The following is a 26,344-nucleotide window of genomic DNA, read 5'->3' on the forward strand; positions in this document are numbered from 1 at the left end:
CATTTATGTTCTTTTTTTTTTTTTGAAGTGCCTGTAATTTCTGAGTGAGGGTGCTGGGGATGGTACCAGAATAACCCACAGCTCCTCCACTCACAGCCTTCCCATCACAGTTCTTAATCCTGAGCTCCCCATCGTTCAAAAGAAAGACTGGAACAACTCTACTTCTTGCTGTTGACATCCATGGAAGAAATTGTTTGTTTTGAGACAAAATTAGTTCCTTGCAAATGTGCAAATTACCTGGGAATATGCATTGCATTAACTGTCATCGTGCATCAGCCATAGCAAACAAGTTCCATGGGTAAAGGGAAATCCACAGTGTCCTTTACAAACCTGGAGGAAGCAGTGATGCAGGAAGAGGAAAAAGGTTGATAACTGCATCCTTATGGGTTTAAGCAAGCTAATTCTTCTTTTTCTGTATGCCATTTAATAAAGCAGCTATTTCCACTGATCCTAGAAAACCTCCCAAGATGACATTTAACAATTCCATTTCCACAGGCCTTGTCCGTGGCATGCTTCCCCCATTATTGTTGTGTTTAAGCTGAATTGTGTTTCCCAGCACTGCTGGAATCATAAAAAATAGAGAAAATAGAGATTCCTTTGTAAAACTGTCTGAATTAGCAGATTGAGTGAGCTGGTTAATGAAAAAACTTGTAGATGACATTTATATGTGGCCTATGCTCAAAAGGTGAATTATCTTTTAAAATAGAATTAGCCTATAATTGCTCTGACACTATTTAGCTGTATCCCTCCCCTTAGATTATACCTATCCAGTATCATGTAAGTTAGAATTTGCAGAGTGTTCCCCAAGATAAGGTGGGGCAGAAGGGACTAGAAATTTCCAGGGTGCCTGAAATCACACAACCTCAGCCAGGAAAAAATATCCTGATATGCCAAAGAAATCACGTTAATATTTAACATTTTAATCAAGAGCTGTGTCATCCAAGCCAAGGAGGAGAAAACTGAGCACATCCAGATGCTGGGAGATTTTTCATCCATCAGTGAGAAATATTTGCTGAAGGGTTGGTTTTCTTCTTGCTTGAAATAGAGATAGTATTTTGTAAATGGACAGAAAGAGCCTGAAACCATAACATTTCTCTTTGTTCAAGCATTAGGGCCAGCTTTAGTTTAGGCTAAGCTCTAAGTGGCACCAGCTGGACACAGTCTGGGTGTGCAGGGGTGACAAATGGCTGGGAAATGGCAAAGCCACCCTGGCCATGAGCTGGGGGGAAGAGCTGCAGGGATTGGTGACCCCCTGTGGCACCAGCTCCAGGCTCCCCTTGGCAATTTGGCAAAATCAACATATACTGTTTTACTTAGTGGGAGTGGAGTGTTTCCAATATTGCAACACCTATGGATCATCCGTTCCATTAATTTCATGTTGACGCCTTAGGATTTTGTCTTGTTTATTTTTCATATATTTGTAACCTTGCAGTTCTTTAGTGTATAACTCCAAACTCCACACACAGTGTGAGCTGCTGCTTTCCCAGTTTGGGCAGACACAGCAATTCCTCCCCAGGCCTGGCAATCAAGGACACCTCACTGCCTCAGGGCCCAGAGATGGAAACAAAAGTGAGCTGGGGGAGCAAACTTGGGGTAAATGACTTCATTACCCTAAGCTGTAATTGCAAGATTAATCCCCAATTTGCAAATGGACCAAACCTATTTGTCATAAAGTCAAGCCCTAATGCAAACCAACAATCCATACTCAATGTGTCAAAGCAAACATGAAACACAAAAAGCACCTTTCTAAAGCTCTAATAAAAACAATGTGTTTCCAGGTTTTGTTTCAGATTTCTTTTTTCCCTTAGTTTTCTCACTTAGAATTAATTTAGAATGTGACAAAATATGAGATAATACAGCTCAGTTTTAGAAGTGACCATGTTTTACCTGCTGAACTTCCTTCAAATTCCCTGCTAATAAAAGCTGTGCTTTTCCTGAGAATTTCAGGAATGATGTTCTGTGCATTTGTGAAGCTCTTCAGAAATTTCTCTTAGGCGTGGCCTGGTGACTTTGCTTGCTTGGAGTATTGCAGGTGTCTCTAGGAAGATAAAATCATCCCCATGATCACAGCTGGCTTTAATACTTGAGGGAAAACCCACTGAGTGAATTTTAGGGGTGTTTCCCTGTAACTGCCAAAAATATCTGTTGCCAAATCTGACAATGCGAATGGAATAAAATCTTTATTTTTTTATTTTAATAGAAGCTGGGCCTCCACTGCTGGTTGAAAGGAACTGTTCTGTTCTGTGAGTGACACGTGGAGTTTCAGTCAGTGACTGCTACTAAATACACCTATGTGATGCTGCTTGGGTTTTGCCTTTAGTTCTTTGATATGTTCTCTGTATTCTTCACACATGTATTTGTAGCTCTGTCACCTATTGTATTAGTGACTGTTTTTTCCCAGTAATTCTCCATGGCCTTTCCCTAGACAGAAAGACAAAACAAATTCCAGAGCATCAAGCCCCAAGGGGTACAGGACCCCAGTGCTGTCTTGGTTCTTCCTGGGAACCAAGGCTGAGAACAACTCTTGGAGATCCATTCCATGGACAGAGCACAGCCAGTGCCAAGGGGGGACTCCAGAGAAGGGGCTGGACCTGGGGGGGAATTGCCTCACCACCTGTGCTGCTAATTGGTGCTTTTTATCAATTATGCTTATTTCCTAAAACCTATAAAAATGTACTCACCCCTGTGGGAGTGGGCTTTTGTGGACATCTTTCCATAAATCCCCCCAAAATCCTTCAAATAAAAATCCACTTTTATATTACCTCCTTACTAAAATGATGTCGAGTTTTATTTCCAGGTTGGGCAAAAGGCAACACTAAGTTAATTAATTATGTTTTTCCTGTGGTATTTCTGACTGCTGGCCCTGGAGAGATCAGAGGGAGGCATTGACATTCACTGCATTTCTCTGTATTTCTTCTTGCCCGAGGGAAAGAGAGAAAGAAATGAGACAATTTTTCCCAATAAAAAAAAAAAAAAAAACAACCAAAAAAACCAACCCAAACCAAAACAAAGAGAGAAGAAACATAAGTGGTTGAAATAAGAATAAATATCTAAAATTATAGCAATGTTCCACATTTCCATCCTTATTCCAGATGATTTCTTTGACCCTGCTTGCTCTCAGCCAAACCCCAGCAATTGGTGCATCCCCTGCTCCCTCTGGATTCTGAGTGTTGGAGCTGAAGATCTCCCAGGAGCAGAAGAATTCACTCAGTTTTGTACCTGCATGGAGGGGACTGTGCCATACAGAGATTTTATATCTTTGAATTCTAAACTGGCCAGCAGAAGGGGCTGCACAGCAGCACATTGTAGCCCCTCTGTAGATCCATTAATGGATTTATATTCCTGTGTTCAGACTGTGGCATTGTTACTCTGTCATCCTGCACAGCAACCAGGCCACTTGAAAACAAAAACTCCTAATCCAATCCCACTGGATCCCAAGATTAAATGAGTAAGAATTAATTGTTTTCTAACATTGTCCTCAGCCCCTTGTATCAGATGTAACCAGATTGAAGCCAGCCCTTGCATCCAAGAGCTCAAGAGGGGACTGAATTAACCAACGTTAAACATTCAAACTGCTTTGTTTTCTAGAGGAAAACCAGAACACACAGGCAACTCTGAGTTTCATAATAATTAGTTACATTTGTTTTCACTGAGTTCCCGTTCATGGGACTCAGAGTTCCAACCTGTAACTGGGAAGTGGCTGGGGATCAGCAGATCCTGCCTGCTGCCACCTCTGCACTTCCACATAAAGGTCACATAACACTCCCTGTTTGTGCTGAAGCTGATTCCTCTGTGCAAAGCCTTTGGCAGCCTAAGGGCAGATGAAATATGTACAGAGTATTCTTAAAGCATTAGTGCCACGTGTCACACATTCAGAGAGGGATGCAGTGTGGTGCAAAACAGGGACTGAGAAACTGCAACCATAAAAACCAACAGTGACACATTAAATAGCTTTAAAATGAGCGGTTATGAAATTAGAATCAAGCACAGCTGGAAATGGAGAATTGTAAGTCTGGCCATATATTTATTTTCTTTCAAGTATGTAAACTGGGGAAGTATAAATGGGGATGGAGGGAGAGGGACAGAGGAGAAATAATTGGTGCAAGACAAGATGGAGCTGAGAAAGATCCACCCAAGGTGGTTTTAGAGAGCCAAGCACAAATCACCAGTGTGATCAGCAGGTCCTGTCAGTGCAGGACACAGAAAAGCCTCTCAGAAAACCTCAGCACTTGCCAGATATGAAGATGGCACTGAAGGACATGGTTCAGGGGTGGCCTTGGCAGGGTCAGGTTTATGTTTGGACTCGATCTTAAAGGTCTTTTCCAACCTCAGTGGTTCCATGATTCTAAACCAAATAAAAATAATATGGCAAAATCACATAAATTAAAAACAACAGAAATAGGCAGAAGAACACACAGGGCCCTTCTGAGAGCTTGGGGACAGATTGAAGCAGTTAGCAGAGCTTGTAAAAAAAGTTTTAACAGAAATATGGGCAATTTTTATAAGGGGCTTTCAGATTTAACTACAATTGTTTCCAGGAAACAAGCAACAACAAAACTGCCTTGGACCTAAGAAATGAAACATTCAGATGCACAACAGTCAGAGATGGGACTCTGCCAAAAGCCTGCCCAGGCTCCCAGGGATGATCATTTATCACCCTGGGCATTGCTGGAACAGAGCAAGAGCAGCTGATAGAGCATTGACAGGAGCTGCAGCAGCTGTGGATTGGATTGCTTCTGCACAGAGGTAAGGATGGATCCTAAGAAAAAAGATATTTTCCCTAAAAGCTTCTTTATGAAAAGGGAAGAAAAAAACCCCCCAAAAGCAGCACCACCAAACAACGAGTCAAGCATTTCCGATCACCATGCTAAAAAAAGCACAAAGCCAAGGCAAGAAGGCATCAGAAAAAGCAGGCCAGAGTTCATTAAAACCTGGAAGGGCTTTGGAGAAAGTTCACTGAAATTCATATATTTCTGTAAAACTTGTTGATTTTATGAAGATGCATTTTCTGATTTATGCTTAACTGACACAATATTTCCTTGCCCTTGTGTTCAGTGCATCCAAAAAGTCAAGTTCTTGAAACCTCTGTGCTTCAAAGTTCTTCATTGCAAAAAGCATAAAGTAAATCTCTTTAAGTGATTACTGCTTGATTCAACAATTCCACCCATGTTGGTTTTAAAGCAGAAATTAGAAAAGAATAGCAGAGCATAAAATTATATTGGAAGACAAAGAGATGGGATGGCAAACATGCAAAGGAAATGTATCTTAAGATGCGGTGTGGAAAATAATAACAATTCCAGATTATTTTTGCAAGTCCAGAGAGTCATAAACACCAGAACTGGTGGCAGAAGAAGTAACAGAAGATTTACAAAAAACCAAAGACATTTTAATCTGGGGGACTTGGAAATAATGGTTCTCTAGCAGTGTCATCATATTGGTAAGGGAGTAGCCAAAAAGTGCTTTTGAAGTGCCTGCAATAATGTGTAGAAGTGATTTTTTTGGCAAGGTAACAACAAGCACAGGAACAGCCTCAGTGTTGGCTTTCTTACAGGTTCTCTTTTTAGAAGAAACTCCAAATCCTTGTATGAAATGTGCATTAAACAGAATACCTATTTATCTTTAAATCTGGCTAACAAGTGCTTCTGAGGTGACCTGATCTGGACAGCACTTTTTAAAAAATTTGCTTTACAGTGACAAAATTCCATGCAGGCTGCCTGTTTGGATGGAGGGTGGGTGCAATCACCATCCCTCCCTTCTTCTATTCCTGCCTCTCGAAGCCAAAGATGAAGTTTTATTTTCCTTCCTTTGCTTTTCACACAGTACTTGAAATTAACATCATTAACATGAGTTCAATGATACTATTCCACATTTTCTATATTCACGAGGAAGAGCTAAACTTAGTGTATTTCTTCTGCCAAGACCCATTTTTTCAGTAAATAAATAAAAATAATATAAACTATTGAAAAAAATTAAAATAATCTACCTTCCTAGGCAGGAGGGAAGTAAAAGAAAAATAAGAGCTATGTCATAGTCACAGACTTTAATTTCCCAAATCCAATGAATATCACCATATGAACTAATTTACATCAATGCAGACCTACTGGAGAAAATCTGACACTTGTCTCCAAAGAGAATATTTCACTCAGAGACTTTACATCCCCAAATCTGCTTGCTGTGAGCATCACAAGCTTGGGGGTGAGGGGTGGGATCTGGGGTTTGCACAGCAGTGTCACTCTGCCTTGGGGCATTTAAAGGAGTCATTAACCTCATTGAAGGGCACCACTGTAAAAGCCAGCGACTTCCAGCATCACATCCCATAATTACATCCCACAGGGCTCCAGATCCTGTCTGTCTCTGTCACAAAATCCTCTGCAGAGCCCAAAGCTTCACCCCTGCCCTGCCCCATCTGCCCTTACACTCCTGGCAATCAGGACAGAGGTTTTGCATCAATGACAAGAGGTTTTACCTCAAGACAGAGCTTTTACCTCCATTATTGATTGTTGTTAAGCTGCTCCTTTGCTTTCCCATTGCTGTAGCAATTGCAGAGCCTTCAGGAGGCTGTTTCAAAGGCATCTCCTTGCTGCTGAAATGCTGTTCAAACAGCCTATGGTTTCACTGTGAATTTTGAGCTGTTTTTCCCTTGAAGCAACAGCCATTGCAGATGGATAATTGCAGTTAGACCAGCACTGTGGATGTCCAGTTTTATTCCCATTATCCTGCCTCTCCATAGCAGTAACTGCAGCTTTTACCCCTCCCTTACCCTGAGTTGTCTGACTTTGATCTTGCAGCTGGAGTTGTTTCAATGCCCACAGTCAGGTATGTGGAAATATTTTCTTGTCCCTTTATATTAGCCCAGCTAAGACAGAGAGGAGACAGAAGAGAAACGATCAGGTCAGAAATACAGCTGAACCACAGCAGTCAGGGCCTGGTTTCTGTACAGCTGGATGCCAGCTCTGCTCCTGCCAGAACCCCTCCTCAGTGATGAAGACAATATCCAGCTTCCTCCTCCCTGCACCCACGAGATTGGTGTTTTTGGAAAGGGGTTCACTGGGAGGTAAATAAACCACATCCACAGCTCCCATCTCACTTTACAGTGAGAGGCACACAAAATATTTCTAACCCGTTCTGTTTTCACACATGAAGTTTTCTCTGTAATTTTTAACTGGATGATTTGATTAGTACCACAGATTTCCTTTTTCCCTAATTATGTGTTCAAACAATGTAAAAAGATGTTTCTGTGAGGTTATTTAAGATAAGTGACCATGGACCCAGCATTCCTAACTGCATCTCCCACAGATGCAGAGGAGCCTCACCCTGCCCATCATGTGTGCAATTATGAGCCAGCCCTCAGTAACATCGCTCCAGTCATAAACTGGGCTGCAAAAACCAAGACACAGCTTTCCCAGTATCAACAGGAACAATTTAAGGAACACATCTTTACAGTAAAGAACAGTTTTAGTTTCACAGAAGGAGGATGGTATTTGATTACAAGCTGAAGTTGGACTACCAAGAGGAAAAAAAAAAAAAAACAAACCAAAAAAACAAACCCCACAAAAAAGCATCTGTCTTTAGAAAGGAGCCACCAGAGCCACTTTTAGACATGCAACAGACTCTTAATCACCCTTTAACATATCTAGGCACTCAAATGATTGACAGACAAACTTATTTTTTTTATTTTTGGCAATACAAAGACAACCAACAGAACAACCTGTGGATGGCAATGAACAGCTGGTTTTGTATCCACGCCTGCAAGAGCAAGGTGTATTCTTTCAATTGTTTGATTTACAGGAAGAAGTGGGGTTCAGGTAATGCAAACACTCTGTTTTCTTTCTCTTAATCCCAACAAGTCAACAAAAACCCCAAACCAACAAACCACCCAAAACTTCTCCACCATCAGTGGGGCAGAGAAACCTGAAACCAAAATATAAGTTACAGATAAGTAGCTGTTGCGGTGTGCTGCGTTTTTCCCATTTTTAGTTGTACGGGTTTGGGTCTCTGTATCGCTATTTGGTTTGTTCCAACCCCCCCCTCTTATTTTTGAATGGTTCTGCCCAAGTTGCCCCCCGTCAGTTCCTTCTCTGTCCCCGGTTCCTCCAGTCCCTGGTTCATATTGTGTTGTCTGTTATGTTATTCCCCGCCCCCTGTGGACCGCCCATCACTCCTCAATCCCGCCCAAGTTCCAGAGGGTTCTTCCCTGGCCGGGAGGTGATTGGTGCCAGGACCACAGCCCCGCCTGCCTCCCTCCTCCTGTGTACCCCTATTTGTCCCATGCTCTGCCCATTGTTTTCTCCATCCAATGGTCTCCTCAAGCTGGCTGCGCCCAGCTCCCTTTGGCAGCTGCTCTCTGCTGTTCCCGTGTTCAGCACCCCTTTGTTGGATTAAACCTCCAACGTTTTCTACAGAGAGTGTCTGCTGCCTCCTTTCTCTCCGTCGGCCTTCGTTGGGGGGCTGGAATTCCCTCACCTGAGGGACAAGGCAGTGAAGCTCTCCCGCCTTGGCCGTGGGGAGCCACCGCCTTCGGCGACATCCTTGGGAGCCAGTGTCCGTATCGGAGCCGCAGCCCAACCTGCAGGCTGTCGCCCCTGGGGACTGCTGCAAGTGCTGATCTCAGCCGGGTTTCCACAGCAACTCCAGCAAGTAACTTAACGCTTCAAGTTATTAGTTATTAAGTCAAAATTAAAAATAATTTAAGTATTATTTTTAGTTAGATAGTTTAACTTTAAAAAAACTTTATAATAAAAATAGTTAACTATTCTATACTTTGTTAATAAAATACTACAAAACTCGCTACTTTTAAAACTATAACATAAATTTTAAAAAATAAACATTTAAATCTAAACACAAACTGTTATCTCAAATACTTTCAATCTTAACTTCAACCAAAAACTCCCAACATTTAATAATAATACACTAATAGTACACTAAAACCTCAAAATATAGAAGAAAATAATCTAGTACTTTTCAAGTTCCCAAATTTCTGCACAAAACCACCACTTCAGAGTCAACTAATATTGTTTCCTCTGGGTTTCTTGTCAACTATTCCCTCAGGAAGGATCTTGTAAGCCTCAAATGCTGTTGGGTGCAGCTGATTTACTCAGTGTGTTGGATTGCCAAGCAAATTGTATTCTCTTTGCCATCTGTGTGGCAGCTGTCTTCTGTTCAGTGGGCAGTTTCCCTTATCTCTTCCACACCCAATCCTCCCTCAGGGGGACACCTGCTGATAACAGCCATTGAATGTCCCTGCATGGCTGATAAGAACTACAGCATCCCATTGGGAGATGTGAGCCCAGAGGGAGGAGCCAAGCATTGCTACCCAGATATAATCTGGAGATTCTGGAACACCAGCACAGCTTCTCCACTGGATTTCCCAGAGGAACAGCAGCTGCCTCTGCCACTGGATCTTCAGAGGCCGAGACTGCACCTTTCTCCAGGATCCCTGCTCCAGCAGAACCACCCCTGACACTGCAGGAGGGCTGAGCCACAATTCCAATGGGACTGCTGCCAGCACCCTGACCCACAGGGTGTCAGGCTGGGTTCTGACTCTGGCAGTGTTGTTTTGGTTTGCTGCATTGATTATTTTATCTTTTTATTTTCATCCCTAGTAACAAACTGTTATTCCTGGTCCCACATTTTTTTGCCTGAGAGCCCCTTAATTTAAAATTTATAGCAATTTGGAGAGAGGGGGTTTGTGTTTTCCATTTCAGGGGAGGCTCCTGCCTTCCTTAGCACACACCTGTCTGTTCAAACCAAAACACAGAGTTACAAGAAAACACAGAGAGTTGATCGAGCTCCAAATTCTCTCCGTGGAAAATACGTGGAATTTGTGATAAAGCTTCACTCCAGAGCTGGACCCCTGTGAGTCAGTGAGAGAAGCAAGGGCAAGGCATTAAACTGCTGGAATTCCTTTGATAGGAATATAGAAATTAAATACACAACATATTTATGGTAATAGGTGATATATTAATGCAGGTGAGAGAGGCATCCAGGCTCTGCAGGGGTTTGAGGGACAGCTGGGGGGGCACAGCTGGCTTTGGCTTGTGCCCAGCAGTCCTGAACAGAAGTCAACTGGATGTTAGTAAGGGGAGAAATACAATAAGTCTTAACTTCTTTTTGCCAAGGTTGAGATTAAATTTTGAGATGGTTTTTCTTGTTGGGACTCAGATGTTTATTAGTTCTTATCTATGTCACAGTCTCACAAACCCTGAGTTCTACAGCACTTCTCTCTAACAAACCAAAAATGGAGCCGTCTCTCTCTCTATAAGGTCTTTTAAGAACAAACTGTCCAATTAAGAAATGACACCTAAATTATTTTTACTTTTAACCCAATAACCAACCACCTGCAATGTGGACTTTTTTATCCTGTTACACAAAACCATCCAAACCCATGCAGAAGAAGAAGGTGAAGAAGAAAGACCTCCCCCTAAAACCTCCATCTTGCTTTATATCCATTACTATATTCTAAACCCTTAAACTCTGAGTTTTCCACCATGGGATATCACACACTTCTATTCGAACTCCACACCCACAATCCCAGTTCTATCATTCCATTTTGGAAGCTTCTCCACGGGCTCAGGTTAAATGCAGTGTTCTCTTAGGGGTCAGTGCCTGGCAGCACACAAAGTCTGGAATTCTCAGTGACCAGGGTTCCAACAGTGGAGCAAAGCAGTCTTATTACAATCACCTGATGAAGCCAAGAATTAGTGTCACACACATGGAGCCAGTGATTGCCCTGTTCTGCTCCAGCCAGGCTCACCCCTGCTGCCAGCTCCAAATGCCAAATTTCCTGTCCCCACATGGTGCTGTTTCCCTTACAGACGGCTCAAAAGCCATGGTGATCTCAGATACCTTTTCTTTTCCTGCAAGGATGTCTCAAAATTAGTCCAGCTTTCTTCACTGGCCATACCCAGTAACTTCTCTCAGCACCAATTACCTTTGTCTGTAGCACTTTGTGATAAAGACACTCCCCCCTGCCTCAAAGCTCTTCTCATTTATCATCAGAGCTCTGCCTACACGTGACCAAGACCCATTTTTCTCTACAGAGATCAGGCTGTTCCTGAAGGCACAGGGTGCCAGAAATGCCAGTCCCAGCTCATGAAAAGCATTTCTGCCAAGCAGTCATTCCTTGGAAAGGAAGTTTTCTTCATGGAAATGAAGTTTTCTTTCTTTTTTCTTTTCTTCTTTTCTCCTCTTGTTCTCTTTGTACTGGAGGAGGTGCCATCAGTTGGGCTACCTGGAATCACAGTCTGCAGGCTGTGTTATAACCTTCATTCTGAATTCCACGTTCTGCACAGCTACTGCCACAAAAACCTCCAGGTCACACAAAATCCATTCAGGGCTCTCAAGTTCCAGGAAATCAGATAAAGTTCAGATCAGGCAGCTGGAATAGAATCCCTGTTTTGTGTCTGATTCAGGATATTGAACTGTGGGGTTTGTATGGATGAGAGAGAGATGAGCTGGTTGTATCAGTCAGTTGGGGTTTCTGAGATATACTGTGTTATTACCTGAAAATCAGCCAAATTGGTGAAAGGGGCTCCCTTGGGACACTCATGACTTAATTCCCAGTTCTCCTGACTGTGAGCATTTCAGCACAATCTGGTCAGCACCAGAAGGGTGTCTCTGTGGAGCAGAGACCTATTTCCTCCAGACAGGCATATTTTTGTAAATGACTGCTCTTAATTCTAGCAAAATTTACACCAAAGTTTAATTTAAGATGGAGGGGGGAACCAAAAACCAAGCAAACTAAAAATTCCCATCACACTGTAGTTCCAGAAGACAGCCACAAGATTTCCTGGCAGCCTCGGGGCTGTGCCCATTCCCTGGGGAGCCTGGGCAGTGCCAGCACCCTCTGGGGAAGAGCCTTTCCCTGATCTCCAGCCTGACCCTCCCTGGCACAGCTCCAGCTGTTCCTTTGGTAGCTTAAAGCACTTTGTCCTGACAAACAGAAAAATTTTTGTGATACTGTACAAATACCTGGACTGAAAACTGAGCTGGTGGCAGCAGGGCGACTGTGAGGTTGGGACTGAGGAACAATCAGCAACGGCTGGTGGCTAAATGCTCTTTTGGGATCAAAGTTTGAATTCTATGAGAGTTTTGACCATGGGCTGGGGTGAGAAGGCCAGGAAGGGCATCTCTGCTCCCACACCTCTCACTGCACTAGGGGATGAAATATCCATATATTTATAAATGTATAGATATTTGGTCAAGACTCTTTCCTTCTGCACTGCTGGAGTCGAAAGAAAATGAAAATTCAGACTAAGAACTTGTCCCATGGGTGATGCTGAGAGGCCCTAAGCTTTCAAGAGGATGGAAACACCAAGTGAAGTCAGGCAGAAGTAAAGAAGGCACTTTGTGCCTGCACAACCTGATTTTGGGAAGGGAACATGCCCCCGGCAGCAGGTTTGCAGCAGTCATTTGTCAGGCTTGGGCAGTGTTCCTTTGCTGCAGCACAGCTCTGGTTGCTGGGCAAGTCCCACACATTTCAGCTCCCACTATTTCATTTCAACCCCTCTGCCCAGCCTCACTCAAGGGCAGCTTCTCAAACACACCAGAAAGCCTTTCAGTTGTGTTTTGAAGACAGAAGGCTGCATAAATTATATGAACTTCACGCATCCTCAGCAGCTGAAAAGCTGCTGGAAAACACCAAAAGATTTTGGGGTTTGCTCATTCACACAAAAATGTGTCAATGGAAAAAGGGCAACAAAACCAGGCACAGTACTGAGCAGTTTCCCAATGATACATTCCTTGCACAGATACCAAAAAATCTCATTTTTCACGGGGAGACCCAGCACTGTGTCACTTCCAGATGTTGTCATACTGTGGTCCATGTTCAGTTCTCAGCTGCCATCCACTAGCAGATGTTTCTTTTCATGCTACAGTCTGTAAACATTTTGCCTTCAGCAGTAATCTATTTAAGCAGTATTTTTGAAGTTCAAAGAGCTGCTTGATTTCTGTTTCAGTCCTGTGTGTGTTTCTATCTGCAAGGAGAAGCAAATAACTGCAATTTCTTTCTCTTTTAGTTCATGTATCACCATCAAGCCTCTGTTTATCTCTCAGCTCAGCCTGGGGTTTGCTACAAAACTGACTTTTGAGAGGTTATATTTTCTGAAATTGCAATCAATGATCAATTTTCAAAGTACATATTTAAAACCCCTTGAACTTCTCTCTCACTGACAGAGCGCACAAAACAGCAGAAAGCTCTTACTTGAACACAAGCTCAGAGAAATAATACAGGAGTATTCTTTGATGCTACTATCTGCATCTCACAACTCCTTTAGGAGGTTTTCCCATCTCTATGAGAAGGAATTTCTTTTGCAATTTGATTAAGAACAGATATTTAATAAAGATATTAGAAGACAGATGTTATTAAACTAATTAGAATTTTATTTACCCTGCTGGGTTTTTTTCCTGAAGTTCATTAAACTTGCTTCAGAAGCTTTTTATTTTTTTTTTTGTTTAAAAACCCTTCTAATAAATTTTTAGAAGCTTAATAACCTATTAAATTTCCAATAAGTTATTAAACTTCTCATATGTTATTAGTATTACAAGCTGTTGTTAAAAAGAATAGGAATAGCAGGGGGTAGGTAAATAAACCAGATAAAAAATTTACTAAATATACTTCCAGTGAGTTTAAGTTATTAGAATTATATTTATTTCCCCCCTGCTATTCTTATTATTTCTGGAGTTCAATTTCTTGAATTCAGCCAGAATTTTCTACAGAAAACAATAAATTTTGTTTCACCAGAAAATATATGACACATTTCTTTTATTTTTTCTTTTTTGTGTATTGTTTTACTATTTCTTCAAAGACAAATCTGCATAATAAATACTTAAAGAAGAGATGCAATAAATGAATTTATTGTCATTTCCAAATGGCAGTAACAGTTCAATATACAGCCAGTTGTTCTATATTCAGGGAAACATTGCAGCCTCTCAAACTGTCATTTTGAAACGTTAAAATTCTGAATATTTAGGCTTAAACTCAAGTCATTATTCCATATAATCAAAGTTGTATTTATGCAAACAAGGAGAAGAAAATTCTAGAGGCTGCTGAGTCCCTGCAGCAATGGAGAAATGCACAAGTCCAGTCCCATGGGCAGCCTCTTTGAATCAATCCAACATGGGCAAACATCTCCAGATATTCTCAGACTTTTGCTGTCTCTGCTCTTGCTTTGGGAGCTAAAAAGAATTGATTTCATGCAGTCTGAGAGAAGTCAAAGACAACTTCCCTCCAAAAACAGTTAATATTTGAAATATTTACCAGATAAAAGGTGTTGCACTAAACACTCCCAGAACCATGTCGAGAAGTGGCTGCCTGGGGAAATCATTACTGATCTGGGGACCCTTTAGGAAAGGAAATGCTACTGACTGCACCAGGTCATAAAAACAAACGTTGTCTTCTGTGTAGATGATCTCAAAATCCTATTTCTGGGATCTTTTAAAGATTCCAGAGCCCAGCTTTTAGCTTTCTCTTCCCACCCTCAAGCCCACACAAAGACACACAAGCTGAATCCCATGCCAGAGCTCAAGTGTTCTCTGGTGCCTGCTTTGCTGGGGACACTTGCGCCTCTTTCCAAGTATCATTTTGGGATTTCCCTCCTGTGAGCACTATAAGACTTCCCCTTGTACTGCTCATTCCCTGGTGGTCTGAGCAAAGCTGTTTCAAGAGATCAGTTTCCCTCCCTGACATCCATCATGACAACTTGCACTTCTTCTTCTTGATTTCCAATTTCTTCATTATGCTTGCCTTGAAGCAGAGAACACAGAGAGCAAGCAGGGGCAAAGCCAGGGCAGCCCCTGGAAAAGTTGTCCTGCTTGGATGTGTCCCAGGGGCATGATTTTAGCACAAAGGAGCTGTCAGAGGACACCTGAGGCTCAGGAGGAGGTGTCAGGTCCCTGTGGGCTTCACCCTGAGCAGGGTTGAGCAAGGGAGGATTTATTCCTCTTATTTCCTCTAAGGGTCTTTGGCACAGGCTGATCTCCTCGATACCAAAGTTATGAACCACAGCAACTTCAAAGGCACAAAGGTTGGGAAAATATGAATGTAAATTTTATTCCATAATTAGAATAACAGTGGCCAGAACAAACTGAAAACATATTTTAATCAGTTTCCTGGACTATGGTACAAGCAGCTCCATCTAGAGAGAGGAGTGAAAGAGAGAAATGCAAAACAAACCCACTGATTTAGGAACACACACTTAGCTGAGCTGCTGCTCTAATTTTGTTGATAATTTTTTAAGCTCTTTGAAGCATTTTTCAGTCTGCACTGCATAGGGATCTTCCTTACATCTGTGCTGACAGCCTCCCTGGATGGCATTTCTGGCCATGTTTCTTGGTTTTCTTTTCCATTTCAAGTAAGGTTTTTGTGGCTGAACAATATCTGTTCTTGCCAGGTCAATACACTTAAGCTGGAACAGGAGTTTGCAAGCCTCTTTCTCTCCCTGCCTGAAGGCCACCCTAGCAAATCCTACCAAGGCCTGTGTGTCAGTGATGCTCCTTCATCCCGCTGAACACTGAAAACAAATTTGGGTATTGGTCTGTAGTCTTTAAATACAATTTTTACAGAAGACAGAAGGAAAAGCCACAAACCTCAATATTTCTAGCAAAAGCAGAGACATACAGAATCACAAAATCACAGAATCATGGTGAGGTTTGGGTTGAAAGGACCTTAAAGCCCATCCTGCCCCACCCCTGCCATGGCAGGGACACTTTCCACTGTCCCAGGTTGCTCCAGCCCCATCCAGCCTGTGTGGGAACTCAGCACATCACTTCGGATGTGCGGAGCCTCCCGAGACCACGTCGAGAGCCGAGACCCCATCGGGGGGCTCGGAGATCTTGGCATGATGCCCGGAACACTTGGTGGCTGGACTTTGATCCTGCAAATGAATTGCCAGCTTGGTATGAGGGCTGGAAGGTCACACAGGTTTAATGGATGTATTTACAGGATGCACACAGGGTGAAAATATAAGTTTTGAGATTTTTGGTATAAGGGTAATGGGGACAAGATGGAGGGAACAGGGCGTGTCTCGTCCTTCTTCTTTCTTCTTCTTGTTCTCCATCTTCTGCTGTGATGTTGGCACTTGGGGATTGGTTTAGAGTAGAAATGCACTGTCTAACATAGGTGATAGGTATTGGAAAATAAAGGTAAATATGATATACGTAATTTGTAGTATAAAAAACGATGCAGCCTCGAGAGCGGTCGGAGAGCATCATGGCTGCCTTGCTGGTCAGACCTCTGTCCGGCAGGGAGAAAATTTTATAGATAAGATACAATAAACAATCCGAAGATCGAACTCCAGAGAGTCCAGTCTCATTCTTCAGAGCCTGGGGCCGTTCCCTGGACCATCCAACTCACCTCATGGCAGAGAACAAACAGCCGGCCCCGAGAGCCTGGCCTTGGGCACTGCCAGGGATCCAGGGGCAGCCCCAGCTGCTCTGGGCACCCTGTGCCAGGGCCTGCCCACCCTCACAGGTTCATATTTCACCTTCCATGTTCTCCACTGAGGATGCCTTTAAACAGCCAAAGCTGGCAGGAGCAGAAGGGACCTACCTGGCCAGTCACTCTCATTTTGACCTGCTGATCACCAGATCAGGGTAATTTTATTATGTACTATTAATTTGGTTGGATTAACTTCACGTAGCCATGCTCAGATAATTAACAGACACTCAGGTTTGGGAAATAGGAATCAGGAAGTTGATGTATGTGGGTGAGGGAAGAGCAGAGAACACTGAGTGCCACCACATCCTTGAGTCCAGGTGAGGACCTGAGAGCACACAGGTGATACTGGGCCCCATGTGCCCTTTATGGTGACCCAGGATTTCCCTCAGTTCATTGCCCATCCTTGGGAAAACCTACACCTGTGTGGAGCAAGAGACACAACCTACACAAAGCACTGCAGCATTGCACAAAACTGAGCCCTTAAGGGAGGAGAAACAAGAAAAAAATGTGTGATTTATTAAGAGAATGACAATAAAGCATTGACCTCTGCAAAAAAAACCAAAAACCAAACAAAGAACAAAGAACATTCTTAAAGTGGGAATTATTTCTCGAGGACTCACCAGGCTTTTGCCTTAAACCTTCCCTCAGCTCCCAAGACTGTATTATTTCAAACTGACCCTCTCAAGGAGATGCAGCCAACTGAAAGAAAAACCTTATGGAACATCTGGAGGGGAATGTGACCTACCCTCTGCAGGATTTGAAACACCAGAATTGATCTATCATAGATTTAAGAGGATATGAAGGCCAGATGCCGCTATGGATAGTCAGCCTTAAGTGGTGGTAGTGTTTTCCTTCCATTGCCCTTTTCAAGCACTCAGATCTTGAACCTTGATAAATCATTTTGATAAGAAATCAGCCTTGATAAATCAAGCCTTTCAAAACCTGATCCTAAGAGATGAATATTATTTTCATTTTAAGGATTAAAAAAATTGGCCAAATCTTATTCCGAATCCTAGAAAACCTGCAGAATCAAGAAATGGCATGGTAATTACAAGCTTGCTAAATGTGTTCCTACTAACCCACTATTCTGTGTCTGGAGACTCAGCCTTTGAAGTTTTTCTTCAATTCACCCACTATCTACATTGTCAGGCACTCAAAATTTGAGTTATTATAAGTTTCATACTTTTCACAGAAAGCCCATAAGCACAGATACCTCCCCCAACAAAGGATCTTTTACAAGATGTTGTCCTAGAGATCCAGATAAATAGCACAACTGCTTATTGCTCAATGTCTGCCTAACAGAAAATTCCCCCTAGTCTTGTTCATTGTTGCTTCATTAGTGAACACATATTCACTTAGGCTTCCCAAAACATTTGCTGACAAAACAAAAGTTCATGCATTTGTTTAATTGCTTCATCACTCACTGCAAGTAGTCTTAGAAGTTCCCAAGTTTCTTTGAGGGAAAGGTACTCTAAATGCACCATTTTCTGTCTTTGGACTGTAAAAGTGGGATCCTTCCATTAGACCAAGTTGGTCCAAGCCCCATCCCTTGAACACTTCCAAGGATGGAGCACCCACAGCTTCTCTGGGCACCAGAAAAATAACTCCATGATACAAGTTATATTCCTAAATCATACATTTTTAGCACTTTTTCACTTTTTTTTGGTGTTTAGAAGACACTTTGAATACAGTATAATGCTAAACATAATTGCTACAACTGAAAGCATAGCAAAATATGTGTATTCTCTGAGTAGGATGAGATAACTAAAATTACCTGAGTCTCTGGCACAGGTAAGTCCCAGTGCAGTATGAAAATGCCACAGCATCCTCTAGGCATGTGACAGATGGAGCATTGCAGCTGAGAACACCAAGTTTGTGCCTTAAAACTGCACTTGGGGCAAAACAAAACTTCTGATGAAAATACCAGCTTCAGTGGAATATCTGCTAAGTAAGGTATTCTTTCCAGGTCTGTGGGGCTGCACACAACCCATTCTTCCACTACAAGTTGAGTTCAGGTGGAAGATAAGGAAGAGATGTTGAAGAAATTGGGTGGTTTCCCAATTTCCCAACAATGGATTTCCCAGAGCTTGCAACCCCCTCAGCGCTCCCATCTGCCCCCAGAGAGATGCTGAGCCTGTGCCACCTACTGACAGCAAAATGAAGATGTTGTGCTCAGGAATGTGTTTGTGGTGGAGCACTGGCAGAACAGAATGTCCCAGGCACCAGCAGATCAGCTGGAGCTGGAGCAGTGTCGTGGCTCAGACGCCCAAAACCAGGCAGAGCCCTGCCCACGCCAACTCTGCTCAAACCTCCTGCTCCCTCTGTGTTGCTCGTAGATTTCTGTTTTCTTTCCAGGATTTCTGTCCTAAACAAAAAGAGAGCAGTAGCTTTAGTGCATCCACTAAGCAAAACTGAGAAAGCTCCCTTCAATGAAATCTATCATATTATTGTAGCATTTCTGTCCGTTCACAGAAAGGGAAACCATGTGCTCCACAGCTGAGTGATGTGTCCCAGCCTCAGGTGGGGCTTTTGTTTTTCCCAGTTCCCAAAAAAGCACCAAGACTGGACCTGCCAGCAGCCATATGAGCATCATCTTGGCAATGATTAACATTTTTTCCATAGGCACAAAAGAAACTGAGCATCCATTTATCTTATGTAAAACCTTTTATTAAATGCCATTTGACTTTATAGATGACACTGGTTATAAATAAGACTAACAACCCCAGCAGCCATATGGATGTTTGGAGTAGCACATCCCACTCACAGAGCACTTCTGGGAACACATCTTTGACTCAGGAGTGGAAGAGGGGCATGTGTAGCTAAAGCCAGACAACACACTTCCTAGAGCTCTTCTTAGAGGAGTTGGATGGCAAATAGGAGAGGTAAGTGTGGAAACACTTCAGAGAGGTGTTTTGTGCCTGCTCTTTCTGGGACACACATCTGGGTGGTTCCTGCAGAGGTACAGGGTGATCCCTTCTGCATGTTAGCACCATCAGGTGATGCAGGATAAGCCAAGTTTCTCGTGCTCTGCAAACACCACCATGGTCATTTTTGGACCCCCACAGCCACACTGGAGTGGGGCTTCCCCAAAATGTGGCTCTTCTGCTTCTGTCTTCACTGTCCCACCAGTTCCAGCCATACACAGGGGTGGGGGACAGACAGGACAGAGCTGTCACAGGAACCCCCAGTCCAGCCCCATTTCCAGGCAGGCTGCAGCAGACAAGGAACCCCACTGGGAGGATGGGGACCCCTCACACCCTGACACCACAGGGGTTTAAAAATGATGTGACAGGAGGTTTGTGCAAAAAAAAAAAAAAAAGATGTTTCTTGGCCACTTTTGCTGTAATACCAGAAGGGCATGTCATGGACTAGAGGAATGGGATATTTTAATATTGAGATAAAATTGATGCAAGCAGGAGTGCAAAGTTAAAAAGAAAGCTCTTAACTCCCTGGATAAAGCAAAGGAGAAGATGTTAAGTAAAGAGAGGGGAGCTGTGAACAGCAAGTCTTTGCTGCACTGGGAGCAGAGTGCTGCAAGGTGCAGAGCAGTGCTGGCACCCTGCCCTGCCTGTAGCACTTACACCATTACTCAACTCTTTTGCAAAGCTTCACACATTGTCCCTGTCCAAGATGCAGCTACTTTGGCTGGCAGTGTTGTGGTCCCATTCTGTTGTAAGGTAGAAAAATTATAAAAGAAAGGCTTCATAAAATCAAGTCTGTTCTGTTAAATGGGTGGTTGGCTTTGTCAAGTTAGTACTTTGCAAGTTGTCATTTGAAAGTAATCTTGTTGTGAGTAGTTTGTTAACATAACAATCTATTCCTGGGTGAAAAACAACTAGCACTTTTATAAACATTAAACTTATGAAAACTAGTGAAGAAAATATGTAAACAATTGAAGAGTAGAGAGATTTGATGGCTAAGTAAAATACTTTTAACTAACTGAAAGTAGTTGGTAAGAAAGCTATTAACTAATTGGAGTCACGCACGAGGTCTGTAAAACTATATAAAAACTAGTTATGTGAATAAAGAATGGGCTTTTTCCACTATGAAGAAAAGAAAGTCTCCTGTGAAATATTCCAATACCACTCAACTGCAGCCAGATCTGATGGACAAATTGCAGTAGTGTCTGCCAGTTGCTTGACATCATCCATTTAGGGAAAAGATCAAAACTATGGGTCCCTCATTTATCCTCTAACTTCCCACATGTTCATCTAAAATCTGTGCCTTCTTTAAGCTGATGAAAACCATCCATGTTCATTTGTCTTATTACAGATTTTAGAATAAAGCAGTTTTTAACCTGCCCTCTGTTCTGGTGCTGCTGCCAGCATTTTTCAGATTTTTCCAAATATGCAGTGGCTTGGAGAGCCACATGTCTGCAGGGCAGGTCTGTGCCTTACACACACATTAATTCCTGGGCTGCCAGGACTCTGTGACAGGGGCTCCTGGAGCCGTGCTGGGTCCCAAAACAAACTGCTGAACGTGTTTGGTGGTAAGGCACCAAAGTTTTCTCTGCAATATGCTGCCTTCACTGGGTGCACAATTGTTCTGACAAACGTTATGTTTTACCTTAGTGCGATCGCTCTAATTAGAAAGGAAATTAGATCAGTTAGGAAATTAGATAAATACTACAAGAAGAACTGATCAAAAAGGACGGGCTTTATATATTGGCTATTGCCAATTCCAGATTCCTATCCAATATTGCCAATATTGGCTATTGCCATAATTCCAGATCCCTGTCCATTAAGATTTTGCCATTTAGTTTTGAAGTAAGTGCAAAGGTAAGAGCCTTCTTGCACATCTTGATGGGACTGTGGAGTTAACTACGCTATCCTGAGAAAGGACATTTCTCCTTGATTCAAAGTTAGTTTTTTGTTGCAAAGTTGGTCCTTTGTGCCCACTTGCACAGGCTTCTCAAGCTGGTATCACTGGGAGTTTCTGCACCAGGTACATTGTGGTGGTGTTCGCAGGGGTCTCAGGACGAGGGAAGAGATGAGAATCTTGATTCCATGTTTCAGAAGGCTGATTTATTATTTTATGATGTATACTATATTAAAGCTATACTAAAAGAATAAAGGATTTCATCAGAAGGCTAGCAAGGAATAGAAAGGAATGAAATGATAATAAAATCTTGTGACTGACCAGAGAATGCGAGACAGCCGGACTGTGATTGGCCATTAATTAAAAACAATCCACATGAGACCAAGCACAGATGCACCTGTTGCATTCCACAGCAGCAGATAATTATTGTTTACATTTCATCTCTGAGGCCTCTCATCTTCTCAGGAGAAAAATCCTAGCAAAAGGATTTTCAGAAAATATGTCCATGACAGTACACAGAACCATGAGTCAAGATGTACAGATGGTTTTAAATGACCAACCAAACTCCATTTGGACCTGCTGACTTCAATTACTTGAAGATTTGGTTCTCATTATGAAATATATTTTCCCAGTGCTGAATTTTATTACTTCTAGGCTGACAGAAAAATTGCATAATAAAATTGTGTTGCTTGAAAGGGGATGGTAGAAAAATTTATAGATTGAGAGAGAAGAGACTGCATCCTATATAATATTGTATTATATTATATTGTATCTTCAGTCAGAATTATAACGCTCTCAGGAAAAAGTAAAAGATATTGTACTTAAAACAGCTTCACTGCCAAAAATATGTAATTACCTTTCTCAGCTAAATTTTCAACTCCTATGCACCTGAAGAGGAATATTTGGTGAATATACAACTAAATTCCCTGAGGGGAATTCCCTGTGTAATCACTGTCATAGGAAGCTGAAAGAATCAGTAGTTTTGAGAGGAAGGCTCCAGCTTGTTCTGGCAAGGTTATTTGCTAATCATAAATAAGGTCAGGCTGAGCCTGATGCAAATTAAAGTAATCTAAACAACAGAAAATCAAATGAAAATACTGAAAAGGAAATAAAATTATATTGTTTCCCCTTAAAAATGAAATACAGATTTTCTGTGGTTACATCTTGAAATGAAGTACTCTTTAGATTATGAAGGATTAACTGTTCTTGGTTTTCTGTCTTGACTGCATACAACAAAAGTCACTACAAAACAATTTCATAACCAGTTAATAAACTATTTTAATCTACTGAAAGCCTCACTTTCAGCTATAGACTGTCATTTATCCAATGGCCTGCATTGCCCCAAAACTTGTGAAAAAGACTCTTGAGATTTCTTCTCACTGAAATAATGCCTGAGATGTTATTTAACCATCTTTTCTATGGCTCCAATCTTTATGCTTTTATCTGCTTCAAGGGGTTCTGTGTTCTTGTTGCCTTCTTGGGAAAACTGGAGGCAGTAGATTGCTTACATGTGTAGCTGCAGTGCCCATCCTCAGCACTGACCAACATGCTCTCCCAGCCTGTGTGTGGTACAGCTGAGGCTGTGAAAAAGCACAGCTCTCCTTGTGCAATGCTTTCAGCCCAGCACTGCTGTCATGCCGCTAGCAAAAATAAAAATCCACAAATGTTGCGTACAGTAAAAAGAAGGAGAAGGTTTTTAGGGCTGCACAATGCTTATTCATGCTTAGTTATTGCTTAATAAAAATTTCCATTCCAGTAAATGCCCTTAGACTTGAGAAAGGCAGGGCTGAGAAAAGGCCCTGGTGGCAGAGGTGATGGTCGAGTAGGTCTTGCAGGACTCACTTCAGCAAAGTGCCCTGCCCGGGCATCAGGGAAGCAGGAACTGGTTTGGATGCTGGAGCTCCAGACTTCTTCCTCTCCCCTTGTCCTGGTGCCATCCCCTTGAGTGTCATCAATACAAGGCCCATTTGGTGGCTGTGAAGAACAGCCTCTCCTCCCAGTCCCTGACACACACAGTGGAGGGTGATGACCAAGGGCATGACAGAGGTAGAGAAGAGATCTTTCTTCTGGTGTTATATGCACCTTTCGTTTCTGTGAGTGTGGTTCATACAGGTGGAATATTTCATCATTAGAGCACCTCTCCTATAAGGAAACTGAGAGAATTGGGATTGTTCAACCTGGAGAAGGCTCTGAGGAGATTTTATTGCAGGCTTCCAGTGCCTGAAGTTGCTCTGAGAGAGCTGGAGAGGGATTTTGGACAAGGGCCTAAAGTGCCAGGACAAGGGGCAATGGCTTCCCACTGCCAGAGGGCAGGGTTAGATGGGATACTGGGAAGAAATTCTTCCCTGTAAGGGTGCTGAGGCCCTGGCACAGGTGCCCAGAGCAGCTGTGGCTGCCCCTGGATCCCTGGAACTGTCCCAGGCCAGGCTGGACAGGGCTTGGAGCAGCCTAAGATAGTGGAATGTGCCCCTGCCATGGCAGGGGGTGGGACAGGGTGGGCTTTAAGGTCCCTTCAAACACAAAGCATTCCAGGAGTACATGAGTCAGGTTATACAAAACACTGTGGACTCTTCCAACACCATTGGCCACCTCCCCGGAGTCAGCAGTGCCCTGGCAGAGTCTTGACTCAGGTCACTGCTGCTGGAAAGCATCTGACTCACACTGTCCCAGTGTCAGGATGGATGACACCAGCACCATGGCAGCAGCAATGCTGGCCATGCACTCCAACCAGGCCCCAGACACCCACAGTGTTCATTGTGGCAGCTCTGTGCCTCAGCCTCCTTCCCTGTGTGGCCAAGTCAGACAGACTCTGCTCTGCAATACTTGAACCCCAGCTTGCTGTGTCCGTGCCCCATCTTGTGTCTCCAGGCCATGACAGTCCTACAGTGTGTCCCTTCTCTCCTTCAGGAGTGGGAAAAGAGGAGTCAGTGCCAGCCTTCAATACTCTTCCCCCTCTCTTTGGGGGCCATTAGTTCTCCATGTCCTGAGCAAGCTGCTGGAGCAGTGCCATGGCATCCTGGGATCAGTGAGTGTCCTGAGGGTGGGAGGGAAGGAAATGCTTTTCTGCTGGGGAAGGAAGAGGTTTCCCACTGGAGAAGGGGACAAAAGAGCAGCAGCTCCAAGTCCTAATCGGCACATTATGCCACAAACCATCTTCCTTGACAGAGGAGGCGAGGGTCTAATAAAAACTTCCTGGCAAAGGATGAACAAAATACCAAGACAAAGAAGCCAACAAGAGCCATTTGCCTTCTCTACAGATCACAAAGCTCAGTGGCCTTTTTTAATTCCTCACAAATTAGTCAGAAACCCAGCACTCAGTGGCTTGATTTTAGTGCTGGATGCTCAAAGCTTGCTGTTTCCCACCATGACTGAGGTGGAGAGATGACTGGAGGCCTCATGCCCACAGAGCGGGTAAAGTGCCTGGTTAGCAAAGCCTAATTTATTTTTTGGGGGTGCAAGTGGGTGTTTTTCATAAAATCCCATTAGACCATTCTGAAGAAGGTACCTTCTCTGAGAAGAAACACTTCAGGATGACCTAACTGTGGCCTTCCAGTACCTGAAGGAGCTGACAAGCAAGATTTAGAGAGAGGCACTATTTACACAAGCCTAGAGTGACAGGACAAAGGGAAGGGCTTCCCACTGATGGGTGCAGGGTGAATGTTAGGATATTGGGAAGGAATTCTTCCTGTGAGGGTGCTGAGGCCCTGGCACAGGGTGCCCAGAGCAGCTGTGGCTGCCCCTGGATCGCTGGCAGTGCCCAAGGCCAGGCTGGACAGGGCTTGGAGCAGCCTGGGACAGAGGGAGGTGCCCCTGCCCATGGCAGGGGATGGAACTGCAAATGTCCCTTTCAACCTAGGCCACCTGATCACTTTGTGATTCATGGAAGGAATGTGCCAAAGCAATAGATTTCCTTTTATGATGGGGCTTTGCCTTCAATGTGTGATAGCTGCCAACACCAAAGGCACAAAACAAGCGACACTGTCACAGACACATTTTATGAAAAATCCTTTCCTTAAGATTTTTTCTCCTGAGAAGCTGAGAAGCCTCAGGAACAAAATGTAAACAATGATTATCTGCTGCTGTGGAATGCAACAGGTGGATCTGTGATTGGTCTCATGTGGTTGTTTCTAATTAATGGCCAATCACAGCCCAGCTGGCTCAGACTCTCTGGCCCAGACACAAGCTTTTGTTATCATTCTTTCTTTTTCTATTCTTATCTAGCCTTCTGATGAAATCTTTTCTTCTATTATTTTAGTATAGTTTTAATATAATATATATCATAAAATAATAAATCAGCCTTCTGAAACATGGAGTCAGATCCTCATCTCTTCCCTCGTCCTAAGACCCCTGCAAACACTGTCACACAACACAACTCACAAAGTAGAACTAAGTCAGAAGTTTCTTGCTTCTCCAGAAGTGCCTGTGGGTGGGTCTCCTGCACCCTACATACCTGATTACAAACCTCTTTGTGTAACTAAAGGATGGGATGAACTGACAGCAGAATTCCCAGCTGACATTGTATTGGAGAGGGAGGAAAGAAATGATAACCTTTCCAAAGCACAGCCCCTGCCAACGTGTTTTGGATATTCGTTATAAGCAAGACTGCTCACATCCCTCCTTCACTTCATGTCTGATTTATAAAACCAGGAAAGCAGAGTGGAGGTTCATCTCTAATGCAGCCAAATAAGATGTACTGAGCACCCCCTGCGGTGCCAGAAGCCCTCACACTCCCAGAGCTCTTCCCTTTCCCCCTCTGCTCTGGTGGCTCCCTTTCAGGGAAAATAAATCTAGATAGAGGCCTTAAAAGCTGAGTTCCCAAAGAAGCTCTAGATAAATCAAAGGATTTAGTAGAATTAGTTTCATCTGAGTTGCTGTGGACTTTCTTGCTGTGAGAAAAGTCAGACTTGCCAGTCAATGTACAGCACTTTTATGACATTCCACTCTGGCTGGAAGTAGAGTTTCTTCAGCTACATTCCTGGGGTGAGTATATTCTTTGTGGTGTAAGTGGATGCTTTGCTTTTATTTATAAGTTATTAATGATTTTATATTTTTCATTATTGTTTTAAATTACAACAAAATATTTTCAGAAGA

The 26,344-nt window shown here is 43.0% G+C and overlaps 1 protein-coding gene across 2 annotated transcripts in view; it reads left to right on the forward strand.

Moving 5' to 3' along the window:
• The first annotated feature begins 4,658 nt into the window (after positions 1-4,658).
• ASIP (agouti signaling protein) overlaps positions 4,659-26,344 on the forward strand; it is a 63,028-nt gene continuing 41,342 nt past the window's right edge. Inside the window, exon 1 of one of the 2 annotated variants that reach the window (XM_030963155.1) lies at positions 4,659-4,746. The gene's annotated coding sequence lies outside the window, so the exon portion shown is untranslated. Of the gene's footprint in view, positions 4,747-26,111; positions 26,234-26,344 lie in introns of those variants that run through there. The other variant, XM_030963154.1, reaches the window with a different exon arrangement.

The sequence above is a fragment of the Camarhynchus parvulus genome, chromosome 20 (assembly GCF_901933205.1).
Source record: "Camarhynchus parvulus chromosome 20, STF_HiC, whole genome shotgun sequence".
Lineage (NCBI taxonomy): Eukaryota > Metazoa > Chordata > Aves > Passeriformes > Thraupidae > Camarhynchus > Camarhynchus parvulus.